This window comes from Saimiri boliviensis, chromosome X, assembly GCF_048565385.1.
Source record: "Saimiri boliviensis isolate mSaiBol1 chromosome X, mSaiBol1.pri, whole genome shotgun sequence".
Classification (NCBI taxonomy): domain Eukaryota; kingdom Metazoa; phylum Chordata; class Mammalia; order Primates; family Cebidae; genus Saimiri; species Saimiri boliviensis.
Window position 1 is genome coordinate 57,831,655 of NC_133470.1, and position 19,068 is coordinate 57,850,722.

Consider the following 19,068-nt stretch of genomic DNA (forward strand, 5'->3'; position numbering starts at 1 on the left):
ACTTTGGGAGGCTGCAGTGGGAGGACTGCTTGAGATCAGGAGTTCAAGATCAGACTGGGTAACACAGTGAGACACTGTCTCCATAAAAAAAATAAATAAATAAAAAATAAGCCGGGTATGGTAGCATGCACCTGTAGTTCCAGCTACTTGGGATGCTGAGGTGAGAGGATCACTTGTGCCTGGGAATAGGATCACATTACTGCACTCCAGCCTGGGCAAGAGAGGGAGATCCTGTCTCCAAATAATAATAATAAAATAAAATGTTTGTGGAAAATTTTAAAATAATATGCAACAGACTCAACATGCACAAATGAATACATGAATAGCCCACTGGTTTGCACCCTCTATTCTAGAACAAAGTTTACAAAATGTGTCTTTCCTTCCAGGGTTATGGCCAGGGATCCTGTCCCTTTTAGTGCTCCCCACTCTGGTGCTGCCCTACTATCACAGCACAGGCACTGAAGACAGTAGGATGTGGGCTGTGCTTGGACACAAAGCAGGTGTGCATGCAAACCTAAGAAAGGTTCCCAGGTAGGTGGCTGTTATTAGTCTGCTTTCACACTGCTATAATGACGTACCTGAGACTGGGTAATTTATAAAGAAAAGAGGTTTAATTGACTCACAGTTCCGCGTTGCTGGGGAGGTCTCAGGGAACTTACAATCATGGCGGAAGGGGAAAACACTTATAATCATGGTGGAAGGGAAAGATGCATGTCTTACATGGCAGGTGAGGGAGAAGGAGCAAGAGCAGGAAAAACTCACTTATAAAGCCATCATATCCCAAGATAATTCACTCACTATCACGAGAACAGCATGGGGGAAACTGCCTCCGTGATCCAGTCACCTCCCACCCAGTCTATCCCTAAACACCTGGGGATTACAATTCAAGATGAGATTTGGGTGGGGACACAAAGCCTAACTATATCAGTGGCACAGGCATTAACTCAGACACAGATGTGAATCAGCAGGTTCTCAAAGGAAGAGATGATGTCTATGTTGGGCTTGCCATTGTGCATAGTTTTGGAAGCACTAGAAGAAATTACCGGGATAAAGAAAGCCCGTGTGATAGCTGGTGCTAGAGTGTGGAGGGGAAGCATCAGCCCCAAAACAGCCAGGCCCTGGCAGGGCCCACAAGGGGGCACTGCTGCTCTGTGTGGGAAGGTGGGCCACAGGCAACAGGAAGCTGCTGGCACTCAACCCCAGCCTCTGCCACCGCCTCCAGGTCTTCTCCCTGGTTTCTGCCCCATTTCCTTCACAGGGTCTCCCATATCTTGTTCCTTCCCGTGTTCTCTCAGCTTCCTCACCCCTCAGCTCTTGCCTTTCTCTATCACAGAGCCCTAAAAATTCTGTCTCCTTTCCTCCTCCACTGTTCCCTTATGGTAGGAGAATTTCTCTCCAAGTTGAGATTCACTGTCTAGTTCATCTCCTGATTGAACAAATGAAAATGGGGATGTGGCCAGGCACTGTGGGTGGCCAGGCACAGTGGCTCACTCCTGTAATCCCAACGCTTTGAGAGGTGAGAGGATTGCTTGAGCCTAGGAGTTTGAGACCAGCCTGGGCAACAAAGCAAGACCTCATCTCTACAAAACATAAAGTAAATTAGGCAGGCATGGTGGTGGGCACCCGTAGTCCTAGCTACTCAGGAGGCTGAGGTGGGAGGATGGCTTGAGCCCAAGAGATTGAGGCTGCAGTCAGCCATGATTGCACCACTGCTCTCCAGCATGGGTGACAGAGAGAGACCCTGAAAAAAAGGAAAGAAAGAAAGAAAGAAAGAAAGAAAGAAAGAAAGAAAGAGAAAGAAAGAAAATAAGACAAAAAAAAAAGACGTAGATGAAATAAATAGACCATCAGTGAGACCTGCCCAAGGTAACTAGCAGGGAAGAGGCAGTTCTGGGATGGAACCCATGTCTGTTGGGATCCAAGGGTGTCCTTTCTAATGGGCCAGTTATTGGTTCAACAAATATTTGTTGAGTGTCTATTATGTGCCAGGCAGTTCTACAGATACCAGGGATAGAGTAGTGAAGAAAATAAATAAGAATCCCTACCTGCATTGAGCTGGCATTCTAGAGGTAGGAGCAAACATAATTCAATGACATAGTGTGTTTGAAGGTGACAAGTGCTTTAGAAAAAAAATAAGCAGGGAAGAGGGATTGGCAGTGCTGGCATGAGGAGTGCTGCCTGTCATTTTAATAGGGTGATTTTAGAGAAAGTGACATTTGACACAGGTGAAGTATGTGAAGACATGAGCTGTGTGAAGACAGAGTGTCAGGCCTTGGAGGGCCAGATGTGAAGAAGACCATCCTAGTGAACAGCACCTGGGAGGCAGTGCTCAACTGCCAGAAAGAAGTCAGCCTCAATAAAACTAGCATAGGCCAGGGGTGGTCATGCCTGTAATTACAATACTTTGGGAGACTGGGGCAGGAAGATCCCTGGAGCCCAGGAGTTTGAGACCAGCCTGGGCAACATAGTGAGACTCCATCTCTACAAAAAAATTTTTTTTTTAATTAGCTAGATGTGGTGGTGCACATCCATAGTCCTAGCTACTTGGGAGGCTGAGGTGAGAAGATTGCTTGAGCCCAGGAGTTAGAGGATGCAGTGAGTTATAACTGTCCCACCACACTCCAGTACGTTTCGATTTATTTATTTATTTTTGAGACAGAGTCTCACTCTGTCACCCAGGCTGGAGTACAGTGGCATGATCTTGGCTTGCTACAACCTCAGCTCCCTGGCTTCAAACGATTCTCCTGCCTCAGTCTCCTGAGTAGCTGTGATTACAGGCATGTGCCACCAGGCCCGGCTAAATTTTGTATTTTTAGTAGAGACAGGGTTTCACCATGTTGGCCAGGCTGGTCTAGAACCTCAGGTGATACCCTCGCCTTGTCCTCCCAAAGTGCTAGGATTACAGGAGTTAGCCACCGCACCCAGCCAGCCTGTTTCTACTTTTAATAAAAAAAACGCTGGAGCAGTTTACACAAGTGCATATGGATGAAACCTTCATGTCCTTCCAGCACACCCAGTGTGAGGCATGTGAATAGAGCTGCAAATGGATTGGCTTATCAGGCTCTAAAATTTGCTATGACCTTTAATCTAGCTCCTGGTCTTCTGGGAAATGTGATGAGGTCCCATGGATGGGATGGAAGTAGGGAAGGCAGGTTAGGGGGCAGAAGTGTGGATGTAAGAAGTCGTAGCGAGAGCAACCAGGCAAGAGAAAGAAAGAGCATCCAAATTGGAAAAGAGGAAGTCAGACTATCTCTGTTTGCTGATAATATGATCTTATACCTAGTAAACCCTAAGGACTCTTCCAAAAGACTCCTAGATTTGAGAAATGAATTCAGTAAACTCTCAGACTGCAAAATCAATGTATACAAAGCAATAGCACTGCTGTACACCAACAGTGATCAAGCTGAGAGTCAACTCAAGAACTAAAGCTACAAAAAAAATCTAGAAATATATTAACCAAGGAAGTTAAAGATCTCTACAAGGAGAACTACAAAACTGCTGAAAGAAATCACAAATGTCAAAAACAAATGGAAATACGCCCTATGCTCATGGATTGGAAGAATCAATACCGTGAAAATCACTATACTGCCCAGTGCAATCTACAGATTGCAATTCCTATCAAAATATAATACCCACATCATTTTTCACAGAATTAGAGAAAACAACCCTAAAATTCATATGGGGTCAGAAGAGCCCAAATAGCCAAAGCAATGCCAAGCAAACAGTAAATATGGAGGTACCAGAGTACCAGACTTCAAATTATGCTACAAGGCTGTAATAACAAAAACAGCATGGTTCTGGCATAAAAGTAGTTACATAGATCAATGGAATAGAATAGAGAAACCAGAAATAAAGCCAAATACTTACAACCAAGTGATCTTTGATAAAGCATACAAAAACATAAATTGAGGAAAGGACACCATATTCAATAAATGTTGCTGGGAAAACTGGGAAGCCACATGTAGAAGAATGAAACTGGATTCTTATCTCTCATCTTATACAAAAATCAACTCAAGATGGATCAAAGATTTATATCTGACCTGAAATCATAAATATTCTAGAAAAAACCTAGGAAAAACTCTTCATGACATTGGCTTAGGCAAAGAATTTGTGATGAAGACTCCAAAGGCAAATGCAACAAAAACAAAAATAAATAAATGGGACCTGATTAAACTACAAAGTTTCTGCACAGCAAAAGAAATAATCATCAGACTAAACAGCCCACAGAATGGGAGAAAATATTTGCAAACTATGTATCTGACAAAGGACTAGTATCCAGGATCTACAAGAAATTCAACCAAATCAGCAAGAAAAAAATACTATTAAAATGTGGGCAAAGGACATAAATAAACATTTCTCAAAGAAAAGATATACGAATGGCCAAGAAACATATTTAAAAAGTTCTATGTTACTAATCATTAAGGGAATGCAAATTCAAACCACAATGAGATACCACCTTATTCCTGCATGAATGGCCATTATTAAAAAGTCAAGAAACAGTAGATGTTGGAGTGGATGTGGTGAAAAAAGGAACATCTATACACTGCTGGTGGGAATGTACATGAGTACAACCTCTGTGGAAAACAGTATAGAGATTTCTCAAAGAACTAATAGTAAGTCTACCATTTGATCCAGCAATTCCACTACTGGGTATCTACTCAAAGGGAAAGAAATCATTATATCAAGAAGACACCTGGACATGTATGTATATCACAGCACAATTCACAGTTGCAACGATATGGAACCAATCTAAATGCCCACAAACTAATGAGTAGATAAAAAAATGTGAAAAACCGAGAGTCAAATATATATATATCTATAATACAGCCATAAAAGGGAATGAAATAATTTTTTTTGTGGCAACTTAGATAGAACTGGAGGACATTATTCTAAGCAAAGTAACTCAGGAATGGAAAACCAAATGCCACATGTTCTCACTTGTAAGTGAGAGGTATGGGTATACAAAGGCATACAGATTGGTAAAATAGACATTGGAAACTCAGAGGTGAGGAGAGTGGGATGGGTAAGCAATGAAAAAATTGCCTATAGGGTACAATGTACACTACTTGGGTGATGAGTGCACTAAAATCCTGGACTTCACCACTATATAATTCATCCATATAAGAACATCATCAACAACAACAAAAACAACGTGTACTCCTAAAACTATTGCAGTAAAAAAAAATATTTTTTAATAAAAAAGAGTAGGTGTCCAAAGAAAGGCAGGGCTTGGGGTGTGCACTCCCACTTTGGGTCTGTAAATATGTGCATCATTTTATGCTTGACGTCCAAGTCTCTACCTACCCTCTTGTCCCCCAGACCCGCACAGCCTCAGCTTACACCATACTGGACACACCTACCTCTTCCCCAGCCCTGAAACATCCCAGTGGCCTCTTTGCACCATAACTAATGATTGGTTTCCACTTAACGTCCTCCTTGAGAATGTAACCCTATGGCCCTATCTTCTTTCTTGGACCCTTCCTTCCTCCATGCTCTAAGATCTTGTCTCAATTCTTTGATCACAGCTCTTTGGCCTTGTTTCCTTGTCCCCTGTCGCTTCTTTTCTCCTTCAGCCTTGCCTCCACCTCAGGAATTCCTCAAAATTCTTCTTTATTATTCACCTCCCTGCTCCACCTTGCTCATTAAGGACTTTGTTGATAGTCACTGTTTGAGTTTTACGCCTCTGTGCAGATGCCCCCGGCAACGTCATTCACCGGAGTCTCCATCTCTTTGAGCTCAGGCCAGTATTTCCCACTACATGAGTGGGCAGTTCCACCTGGAGGCCCCACATGCCTATCAAGCTCAACAGGCCCAAGCCAAGCTCATCCCCCACAAACAATCTGCTCCTCTACTCTGTCTCTGTTGGTGGTGCCCTTATCTCCCCAGCTGCTCAGCTCAGATCCTCAAATCAATCGTAACTCCTCACTCCCTCTTGCCTTCCCCTACAACCTAGGCATGCATGCTTTCTTCCATTCTTCCATTCCACAAATAATTCTTGAATGTTTGGTATATGCCAGACTCTGTTGAGGTGCTGAGAATATAGGGGTGAACAAGACAGACAAGGCTCCTACCTTCTTTTCGAGCCCCATCTAGTAGATGGATGAGTTGGGGGAGGTATATGATAAATAAACACACATAGGCCGGGCACGGTGGCTCAAGCCTGTAATCCCAGCACTTTGGGAGGCCGAGGCGGGTGGATCACGAGGTCAAGAGATCGAGACCATCCTGGTCAACATGGTGAAACCCCATCTCTACTAAAAATACAAAAATTAGCTGGGCATGGTGGCGCGTGCCTGTAATTCCAGCTACTCAGGAGGCTGAGGCAGGAGAATTGCCTGAACCCAGGAGGCGGAGGTTGCGGTGAGCCGAGATCGTGCCATTGCACTCCAGCCTGGGTAACAAGAGCGAAACTCCATCTCAAAAAAAAAAAGAAAAGAAAAGAAAAAAAGAAATAAACACACATACAAGCTACCTTCCACCATGCCCAGAGCTACGAAGGCAGTAAAGCAGGAGGAAGTAGCAGTGACAGGGTGATTATTCAGTCAGGTGGTCAGGAAGGGCTTCTCTAAGGAGGCAACATTTGAGCTAAGGCCTGAATGAGAAGAAGACATCAGCTATGCAAAGATCTAGGGGAAGGTGTTCAGGCAGAGGAAATAGTGAACATGTGCAAGGGCACTGGGGTGGGAACTTGGTTAGTATTTTCAATGGTGAGCAGTCAGTGCGCTTGGAGTGCACGGAACAAGGGAAAAGCAGTAGGAGATGGGGTGGGAGAGGTAAGGAGGACCAGATCTTGTAGGCCCTGATGAGGAACTGGCCCAGTTCTGTCCACTCCATCTCTGCAGCATCTCCTGTACCCAGCCTCTGCCCCAGTGTCTCCAGCACCCTAGTTCCCATTTCATTCCTTTCCACTTGGACCTCCTTTCTCTCTTTTTCTGTTCATGTCCCACTATACCGGTGCCAGTTGAATCTCTCTAAGGGTAAGCATCATTGTATGTTTCTGCTCAAAGCCCATCAGTGCCCCCATCTCCCGCTAACTGACTACTAAATTGTGGCATTCAGGACCCCACTATGTGGTCTTGGCCAAGTTTCTCTTCTCCTTCCCGTTCCTTGTCCAGCCATGTCCTGAATATGCTCCTTTAGGTCCCTTTGCCAGGAGTTGAGGTTGGGCTGCTGTTGGGCTCAGAGAACGCAGGTTCCAAGTCCCAGCTCTGCCAGTTCTTGTCTATGGAGCTGTGGGTAAATTATTTAACCTTTCGAGGTCTCAGTTTCCCCATACATAAAATTAGGCTCAGAGAGATGTGTGGATTACTTAGCAATGTAGGTTACTTATTGCAAAGTGCCATCATCCTACCCAGGGGTTACTATATTTTAAGCCCCCACTGGTGTGGCAACATTCAATTCAAATATGCCTCCACCACAAAATCATTCATCCCTGAAGCTTCCAGCGGAAGGGGTCATTTGTCTCTCTGAGTTGTCATTGTGCTTGGCATCTCTTTCAAGGCCTCCATTACGGCTCATCTTAGGGTCCTTTGGGTAGCAATCACATTACCAGCGTTTCCATTACTTTGCGAACATCTGGGATCATGATCCCCACAGGGCTCAGGGAAGTAGGTAGGCCTAATGAAAGCATCTGGAGCCACACACAGAGATGGGTTCAAATCCTTGTTCTGACACTTCTTAGCAGTATGATCTTGAGCAAGCCACATCACTCTTGAAGCCTCAGTGTTTTCATCTGTAAAATGGGTATGGGGTGCTGATATGGTTTGGCTGTGTCTCCACACAAATATCATCTTGAATTGTAGTTTCCATAATCCCCATGTGTCATGGGAGGGAGCTGGTGGGAGGTAATTAAATCATGAGGGCGGTTCCCCCATGCTATTCTTACGATAGTCAATATGTTCTCACAAGATCTGATGGTTTTATAATAAGCTTCCCCCTTTGCTCGTTCTCATTCTTCTTCTCCTTGCTACCATGTGAATAAGGACATGTTTGCTTCCCCTTCTACTGTAACTGTAAGCCTCCTGAGGCCTCCCCAGCCATGCCGAACTGTGAATCAATTAAACCTTTTTCCTTTATAAATTACCCAGTCTCAGGTATGCCTTTGTTAGCAGCGTGAGAATGGACTAATACAGGTGCCTACCTTGCTAGAGTGTTGAGAAGATCCCGTAAAATGCGTGTTATGCACCTATCACACTGCCCAGTAGAGTCATAGACATAACATGAGTGTTTAGTCACTGTTCATCATGTTGGCTCATTATCTCCAGGGCCCCATGTGACATGCCCTCCTTTCCCTTCTCCGGGTTAATTCACACCTTTCAAGCCTCAGCCACCCTTCCCTAACCAACTCACCTCTGAGCACTTGAACCATTTATTTAAGAAACAGAGATTTCCTCTGTTGCCCAGGCTGGAGTGCAGTGGTACGATCACAGCTCACTGCAGCCTCAAACTCCTGGACTCAAGAGATCCTCCTGAGTTGCTAGGACTATAGGTGTGCACCACCCATGCTCGGCTAATTAAAAAAAAAAGTTGTGTGAAGAGATAGGGTCTTCCTATGTTACCCAGATTTGTTTTGAACTCTTGGGCTCAAGCTATCCTCTCCCTCGGCCTCCCAAAGCAATGAAATTGCATGTTTGAACCACCGTGCCTGGCCTCATGAAGCACTTTTTCAAGTCGATTTTTGTCACATCAAACTAACCTCAAATGTATAAGCCAGTCTCCTGGCCTAAGCTGTGACATTAAGGGCAGGGCCAGGTGAGAGTCATCTCTTTGGCCCCAGTCTACATCACAGGGTCTGGTCCAGAAGAGCCACTGCTTAGGGAGGTCAAGGAGTGGGCACTGGATGCAGTTAGATATTTGTGTGTAGGAGCAGGGAGACGTAAGAGGACAGGAGGCGGGGGTTATGGGGATGGAAGGAGACACTGGAGCTCCAAGGAAACTGGGGAAGGGTGGGTGGGGACGACGTCGAAAACCCTTCCATTCCCCAGAGGCGAGGGGAGGGTGCACACAGATACGGAGTACACACTGTGCACGAGGCACCATGCCATGTACTTTCCCACACAATACGCCATTTGAACCTCAAAAATACTCCATAAGGTTTTAGCATCCCCCTTTTCTGCATGGAGATCTGACAGCCTGAGAGGCAAGGGACTGGGACTTCAACCCTGACTCCCAAGCCTGTCTTCTTCCCACTGCAGCCCAATGCAAAGAGAGCAGCGACTCTTGCCTCCTACTGGTGGTTTCAGGAGTAGGGGAGATGGTGGGGAGGGAAGCAGGAGTGGTAGGTGTGAGATCTGTTGAACAAAGGAGGAAATTCTTTTGAATAAGGGCGCTGGAGGAAAGCTGAAGAGAAGTGAGAGCTGGAGGGAGGAAGTCGGGCAGGGCTGCTAGGATGCACAGCAGTCCGTAGAGGCTGCTTTCCTCCACCTCAGCCCACCCTGAAGGCCTGTTGGGAGTCGGCCTTCTCTGTCCCTTCCTCCAGGATTCTGGCTATGGTCAGGAATTGCCCTTGGATGGCTCTCAGCTGCCACAGCACCTATAAAACAGGCCAGTGGTAATGAGCCTGGGATTGAGCAGCAATCAGGGCTGGGTGTGAATTTTCATAAGCCTTAAGTGCTTTTGCTTTAGTGGGCCCTTCCCTCCATAAACAAGATTAAAATTGTATTATATGACTGCATTGATATAATGACAAATGTTGTCCAGGCTGTATCAATTATCATATTATTATTATATTCATTTTTTCTTCTTCCAGTGTTAAATTATCATATTATTATTATATTATCATATTATTATTATATCATATATATTATTATATTATCATATTATTATTATATAACATATTATATTATTATTATATTCCAATTATCATATTATTATATTCATTTTTTTCTTCTTCCAATGTTAAAATAAATTAAAATTAAAACATTTCTGTGAGCCCTAAGTGTTGGGCCTGCTATGGCTAATGATGATAAATTGGTCCTGGCAGAGGCCGGCACAGAGACTGCAAAAGGGTGAAAACATTCCTGCTCCAGGGAGAGAGGGCAGCTGGAAGTCTGTCTCTGCACTCAGCACAGCTCACACTTGTGACCAAAGCAACACTTGATGGAGCCAGTGTAGAGATTCCTCATTTCTCAACTCCACCACAGCCATACCTCCTAGTCCAGAGAGGCAATCAGGTTCCTGTTAGGCCCTCTATCTGGCTCCTATGACCTTGGGCAAGCTGATCACTGTCAAATGAGAGCCATTTATGGCACAGGGCTCCCGACTGGTAAAGGTGGCTCTAGGGAGAGAGGCTGAGGTGGCTGAAGAGCTGGGCCCAGTCTGAGGCTGGTCTCGTTTCAATCAGCACCCCTGGGGTGGGGGTGGAGAGATGGGCAGCTGAATGCTCCATGAGAGGCAGGATGAAGGTTGTTCTCTCCGATCTAGGGCACTAGGAAAAATACCTCTCTGAGAATAGGAGCCATGGGATCTTGTCTCAACTCTGTTGCTTGTGAACTGAGAGCAAAATCCTCCACCTTGCTCTTCCCCAAAGTCCATCCAGTGGAAGTGGAGACATTGTCTAGGGACTGGAACTAGAGCCAGTCATCCACACTGCACATCAGTCCCAGAGGCTGAACTTGGGGACTTCCAGACCCCTGTTGCCTGAGAAGAGCCTCCTGTCCCTGTCCTGTGTGCAAGTAGGCCTATGCATACACACAGATACCCACAGACATGTGCACCATATATGTGTGCTCATGTGTGCACAGAGGAGCACATATGACACAGAGCCCAGATCCTTTGCTCCCTGGCTGGAACAAATGTGAAGAGAAGAGAAGAGAGGAGAGGGTGAAGAACTCACAGAAAGTACAAGGAATTCAGCCCCAGAAAGGGGTCCAGCAGCAGCTAGATGAGATTATTGTTGCCCATTATCCTGTGAGGACACAGCAGGTGGGAACTACCAGGCAAGAGCTGTGGTTCTGTGATGGGGAGCAAGCAGAGGTGTGGTCTCCAATCCGCTTTTCCCCAGACTGTCGCCCTCATCCTGGACAACCTTCAGGAAGGTGTCACAGAGCTGCCCTGACAATGGGGCCAAGAAGTTTGTGAACATCCAAGGTAAAGTCTCTTCTCAAAGATGGGCCTTGCCAGACCTTCAACCTGGCATTATTCTTATTTATCCAAGCACAAATGTCATGTGCCAGCAACTGCTGTGTGAACTGGTCTCATTGTTTCACCATTCACTGAGTAATTAGGCTGTGTGATAGAGGTTAAAAGTCGCGTTTAAGTACCCTCCACAGAAGAGACCAGTGCATGAGTCAAGGTCGCGAGAACACACAACACGGACATCAGTCTCTAGTGGCACAGTGTTTACTTACAGCAAGAGAGGATAGACAGTGTGCACAAGATCCAGGCTCTGGATTAAGCACCTCATAAAAGGGCTTCAGGTTGAAGACAGCGCCGCTTTGCCCTTCCACCCCTTCCACCATATGAGGACGTAGGCTAGTTCCTTCCCTTAGGAGGACGTAGCCAAGTGCCATCTTGGAAGCAGAGAGCAGCCTTTACCAGACACTAGTCTTGCTGGTACTTGATCTTGTATTGCTCAGCCTCCAAAACTGTGAGAAATAAATTTCTATTATTTATACATTACCCAGTGTGTAGTATTTTGTTATGGCAACACAAATGGACTAAGATGCTCAGTCCCTTTCTTGACTCTCCTTGGTCTCCACTGTGTCCCCAGAGGGACAGAAGCCACTCACAGCCACTCCATGCAGGAAAGGACGTGAAAGAGCTGTGGAGTCAGTGAGCAGATGCAGTTTTGGAAGCTGTGGGAGCAGAAAGGTCCGAAAGGACAGAGCAGATTTAGGGACATGGACAGGGCCGAGCCTGGGGTTTACCTGGGCAGTGGGTGTTCTGGAGACTCCAGGAGGGTTGGCTTGAGTGGAAAAGCAACGTCTGAAGAGTGAATCTGGCTTCAGAGAGAAACACACGGTAAATTTCTAGTTAGTCATGAAAGGCACAGACCTATTTCTCTGGTGAGTCTTTCTGTGAAACATTTATTTTTCTAAAAGTTCTTTTTGCCTCGAAGTGTGTGCTCCTTGGTGAGCAGGTATATGCAAACCTATGCCAAAAGGCCAAGGAAGCTAAGAGGCAGAGGAAAGAGGCTGAAAAATTCAGGTTTTCAGGAATAAATGTTTCATAGGGACTTAGGAACAGAAACTGTGTCTCAGACAGCTGTGAGTTGAGATGCTAGATTTCCCACCCACACACATTCCGTGTTGTTACTGTTGCCCTCTCAGTCTCAGGGCTCACATGCCACAGAAAAATGGATATGCAGGACAATTGCTTAAGGTCAGGATTTATGGTAAGTAGAATAACGTCAGGCTTGTTTTGACTTAAGTGAAGATTTGGGAAGTACAGGCTCTTACATCAGGAACAAAAGATAAAATTGAAATGTCAGAGGCATTCCTGGAACTGGGGTTAATCAGAAGTCAGCATGGTGGATTAGACTCCCAGACGGCGTTGCTTTAGCCTCCACGTGTCCTATTGCCTTCTCATAAGAACAACTCCCCCAAAGGGGCTGGTCAACTCACTGGTGCCCCGGGTTGCCAGGCCAGCAGGTGAGAGGGTGGAGATAGTTCTGTGCAGCATATTCGCTTGCTGGAGACACAACTCACAGTCGTGGTCCTTACAGCAAGAGTGGGGACTAAAGCCTTGGGTGTCTTTGTTAAGAAGGGACTTGGTAAGATCTGGGGTAGAGAGAGGTGATGGATGTCTCTCCAGGCCTGACCCGTGATCTGTGGGACCGGACACAAGTATAACTCTTGTATACAGGTCATCTACAACACGGAACTGAACAACCCCCAACCAGAGCTGATACCCAGTGGCTAACAGGCATGGGTTCCAAAGCAAATACCAAGGTCACCTCAAACTCTAGTTCTTTCTGGGCTGGGTGCTCATTCTATCTATGGCTCTTGGTTCTTTAGTAAATGGCCCCCATATGTCCCACTCCCCAGCCAAAAAGCTGAGCACTTCCAAGTTTCTCTAGCCCCCAAATTCTCAGCCTCATCCCTACTCCCCAACCACCAGCCCCAGGATCCTTCAAGAAAACCTAGCCCTCACAGCTTTCTCAGTTCTCACGTGCCCTCGAAAGCCCTGGAAGTGACGGACTGGATTGAATTGTCTAAAGAAAACTGTGAGCACAGAAGGATGCTAAGGCACTTCATGTTGTCCCATATTCTCGGGCCCCAGAGAAGCCCAACACCCGACGGAAGAGCCAGTTATCCCAAAGCTGTCCGAGGTCCCACTGACTCTCCCAGGTTCCAGGCTTTCTGCCTTGGCCCACCAGAGACCTCATTTCCTTCTTTCCAGCAAAACACACGGGGCTTCTCCAAGTCAAGTGGGACCTGCACTGGGGGCCTGCATGGAGGAGGGGGCAGTTAATTAACTTTGGAGGAACTTGGTCAGCCTTTTCCCTGCTGTGCGGCTTGGCTCTGATCATTTGTGGTGTCTAACAGTAAGTTGCAACTCCATCCAGTTGCACAAGCCAAAAGCCTTGGAGCCATCCTTGACTTCTGTATTTCCCTCATACCACACATCCTGTCCGAGTTCTGTTGGTTAACGCTTCAAAATACACCCGGAAACTTACCACTCCTTCCACGTCCACTGCCCCTGTCATAGTCCTTGCTAATATCACCTCTCACCTGGATGATTGTGGTGGCCTCTTGACTGACCTCCCTGCTTCCACGTTGGTCTCTCACAATCCACGCTGAAAACAGGAGTCAGAAAAATCCTCTGCTCAGAACTCTCCAGTGGCTTCTGATTTCACTTAAGTTCTTATGACTGTCTCCAAGGCCCTACCCAACTTCACCCCTTGCCACCTCTTTGACTGACTACCACTCTCCTCCCTCATGCTGCCTGCTTTGACCACACTAGCTGTTCTTGGAACATGCCAGGCATACTCCTGCCTCAGGGTCTTTGCACTGCCTGTCTCCCCACGTAGCTGCACAGCTCTAACCTGACCATGATGCCAGTACTGGCACTGGAAATCAGGCTGGGTTCCTGGCCTCTCTCCACCCTGAAATCTGGAAAAACTGGTCTCCCATGAAGCCCACAGTCCTCAATTCATTTCTCCCTAATGGATGTGCAGCCTGGGTGGGCCTGCCCCCAGGCTTCTTTCTCTTTTATGAAGCATTTTTATGACTTCCCACTAGAGAGACTTTGTTGGAAAGGCTAGCTAGACTGATGGAAGCAGTGAAATAGAGTATGGAGAGGTCTGGGCCAGAGGAAGGTGCAAATAGCAGCTTTTGTCCCATGGATCAGCCTCATTTCCTCACCTGGGTAAAGTGTAGGGTCAAGGTCACAGGTGGAAGCTCCCTGCCAAGCCATTTCCATGGGCAACGCTGGTGGGTACCTTTCCTTACATAGACATATACAGTGTAGACTGAACAAAGCCTCCAGGCTTATAGAGACCTGGGCTTCCCAAAATGCTCATAAAAGGGAACACGCAGCTAGTGGCCCTCATATATTCACTTAGAGGCGTTCTCACCCACACAGATACATGACATTTTGACCTGGCCACTTTGATGCATCCATTTGAACTCCAGGAACATTTTGTTCTGATTGCTTTATTGGGGTGGTTTTGACACCAAGAGATTTTTATAGGCCCAAAATTAAACCATTAAACTTTCAGCTTTGAAAAAATGAGTATTACTATCTAGGGCTATTTGAAAGGACAGCTTCAGTTCCCTACTTAACCTTACTCTATTGGTGACCCTAGCTGTGATGGAGATTGATGGAGGAGTTCAGGAGTGAAGGGGCTGGCTGTTCAGGGCTGTCAGAGGAGCCCATCATCTGATAAAAAAACATGACAATCATACATTGAAATGCAGCCATCTGGGCATAGTTTGTGCGGTGGCTCCAGGAGGATGGTCCTGAAAATGTTCTCAGTGTTGTGCATGGAGAGCCAGGGCACAAAGGCATGTATCCAGACCGTGGCACAAAGACACAGTTGCACATGGACAGCCATGCAGGAGTCTGTAGCATATATCCCTTCCCTGTCTCATTTAGTGGCTATGTAACCCTGGCTGTTGGGGTAGCCTGGTGACCCAGTCTCTGCTGGAATCTGGCTGTGTAGTAGGCCCACCAGTCACAGAGCAAGGGCAAAGGCCTGCAGGTATTTACAACCCTTCAAAATTCAGGATGGGGTTGGGCGCCTTGATTCAATCCTGTAATTCCAACACTTTGGGAGGCCAAAGTGGAAGGATCGCTTGAGCCCAGGAGTTCAAGACCAGCCTAGGCAGCATAGCAAGACCTTGTCTCTACAAAAAGATAAATAAATCAGAACTAGCTGATCACAGTGGCACACACTTCTGATCCCAGCTACTTGGAAGACTGAGGTAAGAGGATCACTTAAGCCCAGAGGATCACTTGAGCCCAGGAGGTTGAGGCTGCAGTGAGCCATGATCATGCCACTGCATTCCAGCCTTGGTGATAGTTTGAGACCCTATCTCAAAAACAAAGAAAAAAACAGAGACGGGATGAACTGCTTGTCTGGGAGTTGGGGGTGCTGATCATACAGGAGGTTCCTAGAGATGGGGAGGAAGAGTACTGGAGACCGGGGCCACTGATCACCCAGGGCTGAGTCACATGCAGTCAGCCAGCCCCACAGGCAGGGACAACCGAGCATATGTGGGGTTAGGTGGTAGGCTGGCACTGCTCTGTGTGCCCTCTGCATGGCCCTTGGAGTGTCTTTGTCTTCAGGCACTTGCCATGTAAGGGAAGAAGGGAGCCTGACTGAGAGGGGAAGGGGTCGGGCCTGGTCCTCCAGCTCAGCTCTGTGATCAGCCTACCCTGAAGATGCCATCTACTGGCAGCTGTAGAGGGGAAGGACACGGGAGGGCAGTGGTCTCCAGGCTGAAATGAGGTGTTGGCTCAGACAACTCCCCAGGCTGGGCCTTCTTAACCAACCCTTCTGACAGGGAACGGGGCTAGGGGTGCACATTTCCCCCTCATTCAGACCAGGCCCTACCAGGTTATGTGGAGAGGGGACTTCTTACCAGAGCTCAAAAGACTTTCCACAGCTCCTCTCTTTTTTCCTGGGTCATGGGCACCGGCAGGCCAAGCTGGCTCTGCAGCTGGAGAGGATTGGCCTGGCACAGGGCACTGTCTCTAATTTCCACCCCATTTCACCCAACACACACACACACACACACACACACACACACATGCACACCCCACACTGATTCAACCAGAACCTTCTCCTGTTCTCAAGGGAGTGTGTCACTGCCCCGGCCGCCCATGCCTGTGGGAACTCTGCTGAGGGGCGGTTGACCACGGGGCTTCTCTGTCTTCTTTTCTCAGAGGCTTTGGTAGCTCTGTCTATCCAGCCATCTGCCACTGCCCAGGAGCTCCTGTAAGGTCTGGGAACTCTCAGAACTGACACACTGCCTGAGACCTGCGGGACCTTTCTGAGGCTCTGGGTAGAGCAGTCAAGAGGATGTCCCAGTGCTGCTGCTAGGGTAGGAGAGACGCAGCCCTGAGAGGCTGCAGGAGGGCACAGACCCTAAGGTCAGAGAGGAAGGCTCCCAGATCCCGCCCACCACTGCCAATCACTAGTAAGTCACTTCTGGGGGCCATTTAGTATCTCCTCCGATGGTTGGGCTCAAAAAACACCAAACCTCCTTCTGTCTCCAGGCAGATGAGCTTCTGTCTTTTGCTTTTCACAACTCTGTCAGGAAGTTCTTCCTGATGTCTCATCCAGATTGCTCATGTGATCAGTTGACATTTGTGAAGTATTGCTCAGCCTTGGATCTCCCTCACCCATACTCCGGTGAAAATTAAGTCTAGCTCTTCTTGGGAAACTCTTCTTCCTGAGGGGAGATGGCATTTCAGGCTACTAGGTAAACACAGAACTAAAACTGAATATCTCTATGGAGCTCCCTAGATGGCACAGAGAGTGATTTTAAGGTAAGATGCAGCCAGGGAGAAAAATAATAATGATTACAATGACGCCAGGTTCTATCATCTAGTGGGTATGGGCTCAGCCTCTAGAGGCCAGCTCTTTGTGTTTGAATCCTGTCTCCTTCACTTAGTGCATGATTTGGGTCAGATTACCTAACCTTTTATGCCTCAATTTCCTTATCTCTAAAATGGGGATGGCAATAATACCATCCATATCATAGGGAAATTGTGAGGATTAAATGAGTTAATATTTAGTTAACAATTAAAACACTGCCTGGCACATAGTGAGAGCTTTCTCTCTCTCTCTCTCTCTCTCTCTCTCTCTCTCTCTCTCTCTCTCTCTCTGTGTGTGTGTGTGTGTGTGTGTGTGTGTTGGTTGGTTTTATTGTGTTTGTTTTTTTTTTTCAGGCTGGGTCTAAGCTCTATTGCAGGCGGGAGTGCAGTGGTACCATCGTGATTCCCTGTAGCCTTGAGCTCTTGGGATCAAGCCATTCTTCCATCTCAGCGTCTCAAGTAGCTAGGACTACAAGTATGCCACTAGGTTTGGCTAAGCTTTTTAAAAACTTTTTCGTAGAGACAAGGTCTTGCTCTCTTGCCCAGGTTGGTCTCGAACCCCTGATCTCAAGTGATCCTCCTTGCCTTGGCCTCCCAAAGTGCTGGGATTATAGGCATGAGCCACTGCACCTGGGCCATTCTCTGTGTTTAATAAATATAAAAGAATAGCTACTTTATATCAAGTGTTGACTAGGCACCTGGTACTTTGCATATATTATTTCATTTACTGCAACTGCCCTCTGAGGTTGGTACTATACTTATCCCTATTTTATAGACAAAGGAGCTGAGACCTATAGAGGTTCAAGAATTTGTCCAAGATCACTCACATACGGACTGGCAGAACAGGGTTTCGGGTTCAGGCAGTCTAGCCACAGAGCCCCAGTGTTTAATCTCTAGGTCATGCTGCCATGTGAGATGGCTGTGCAACTCTCAAGGCCCATTTCCTCTCTCTGTCTTGGGACCAAGATCAAAGTTGGCCCTTCAAAGTCTGCCTCAGGCCTTAGGAATAAAATCTCACATTTACCTGCCCCCGCCCCTGCCCCTGTGCCGCACTGTCTATTACTACACTCCCTTATATTCTTTGTTCCAGCCATATTTGACTTCTTGTAGTACCTGAAATGTGCCATGATGTCATTGTCTTCCTAGACTCTGAATACGCAGGTCCCTCTGCCTGGAATGTCCTTCCCCCTCCTTTTTGCCTAGTTAGCTCTTATTCCTCCTTCAGATCTCAAGTCAGACCCCGCTCCAGGAAACTTTCCTTGATCTTCCTCCCCAATCTCAGCCTGTGGTTGGTGCCCCTGCGCTTTCCTCCCATAGCACTGACACCAGTGTACTTTCATCACTGATTTTTGCGGCTGTCTTCTCAACTAACTGTGTATCATTGGGAGGTAGGAACCACGACTTCTTTCTCCCAGGGTCTCCAGCATTTAAGCCAGGGCCTGGCCCAAGAGGGGCTCAGCCCGTGCTTATTGAGTGAATGGGAATATCAGCTAAGCAGGGCAGAAATGTGCCCCTGGAGAAAGGGGTGCAAGCAACCATCCCACCGGAGCCACCTGCTGAGGGTAGGAGAGAACATTAGGGAAGGCTTTGGCACCCTGGCATTGGAGAGGCTATCAGAAAGCAGAAACAGAAAAGATCTTGTGCTGTGAAAGGAGAGGAGGATGAATATTGGGGAAAGAGGCGGCAGGGAGGAGAGGGTCCGAGGAGATAAGGAAAGGAAAGAAATGCAGGGACATCCCTCTCTGCTACTAAATGCATACACTGTGGGTATGAGTGGTGGGATTATCGAGTTGCATTCAGGCACTCTGTGTGTGAGTGTGTCCTTCCCTAGGGAAGAGGCAGGACCTCACCCAGAAACATAAACTGAGAGGGGTTGCCCTTTGGTAGGAAATAACATTTTTATCTCTGCTGGAGCCCTGGGCTCTTGGGGTCTAGACTTGACAAAGGCCAGATATGTAGACATGGGTTTCTGGGTAGCACCTACTTGGTGGAGGTAGGCTAGGAGCTGGAACGGGACTGGCATGGACCTTGAGGATGGTTTCTTCTATAAGCCAGAAGATGTAGTTTCATGCTATTCTGTGT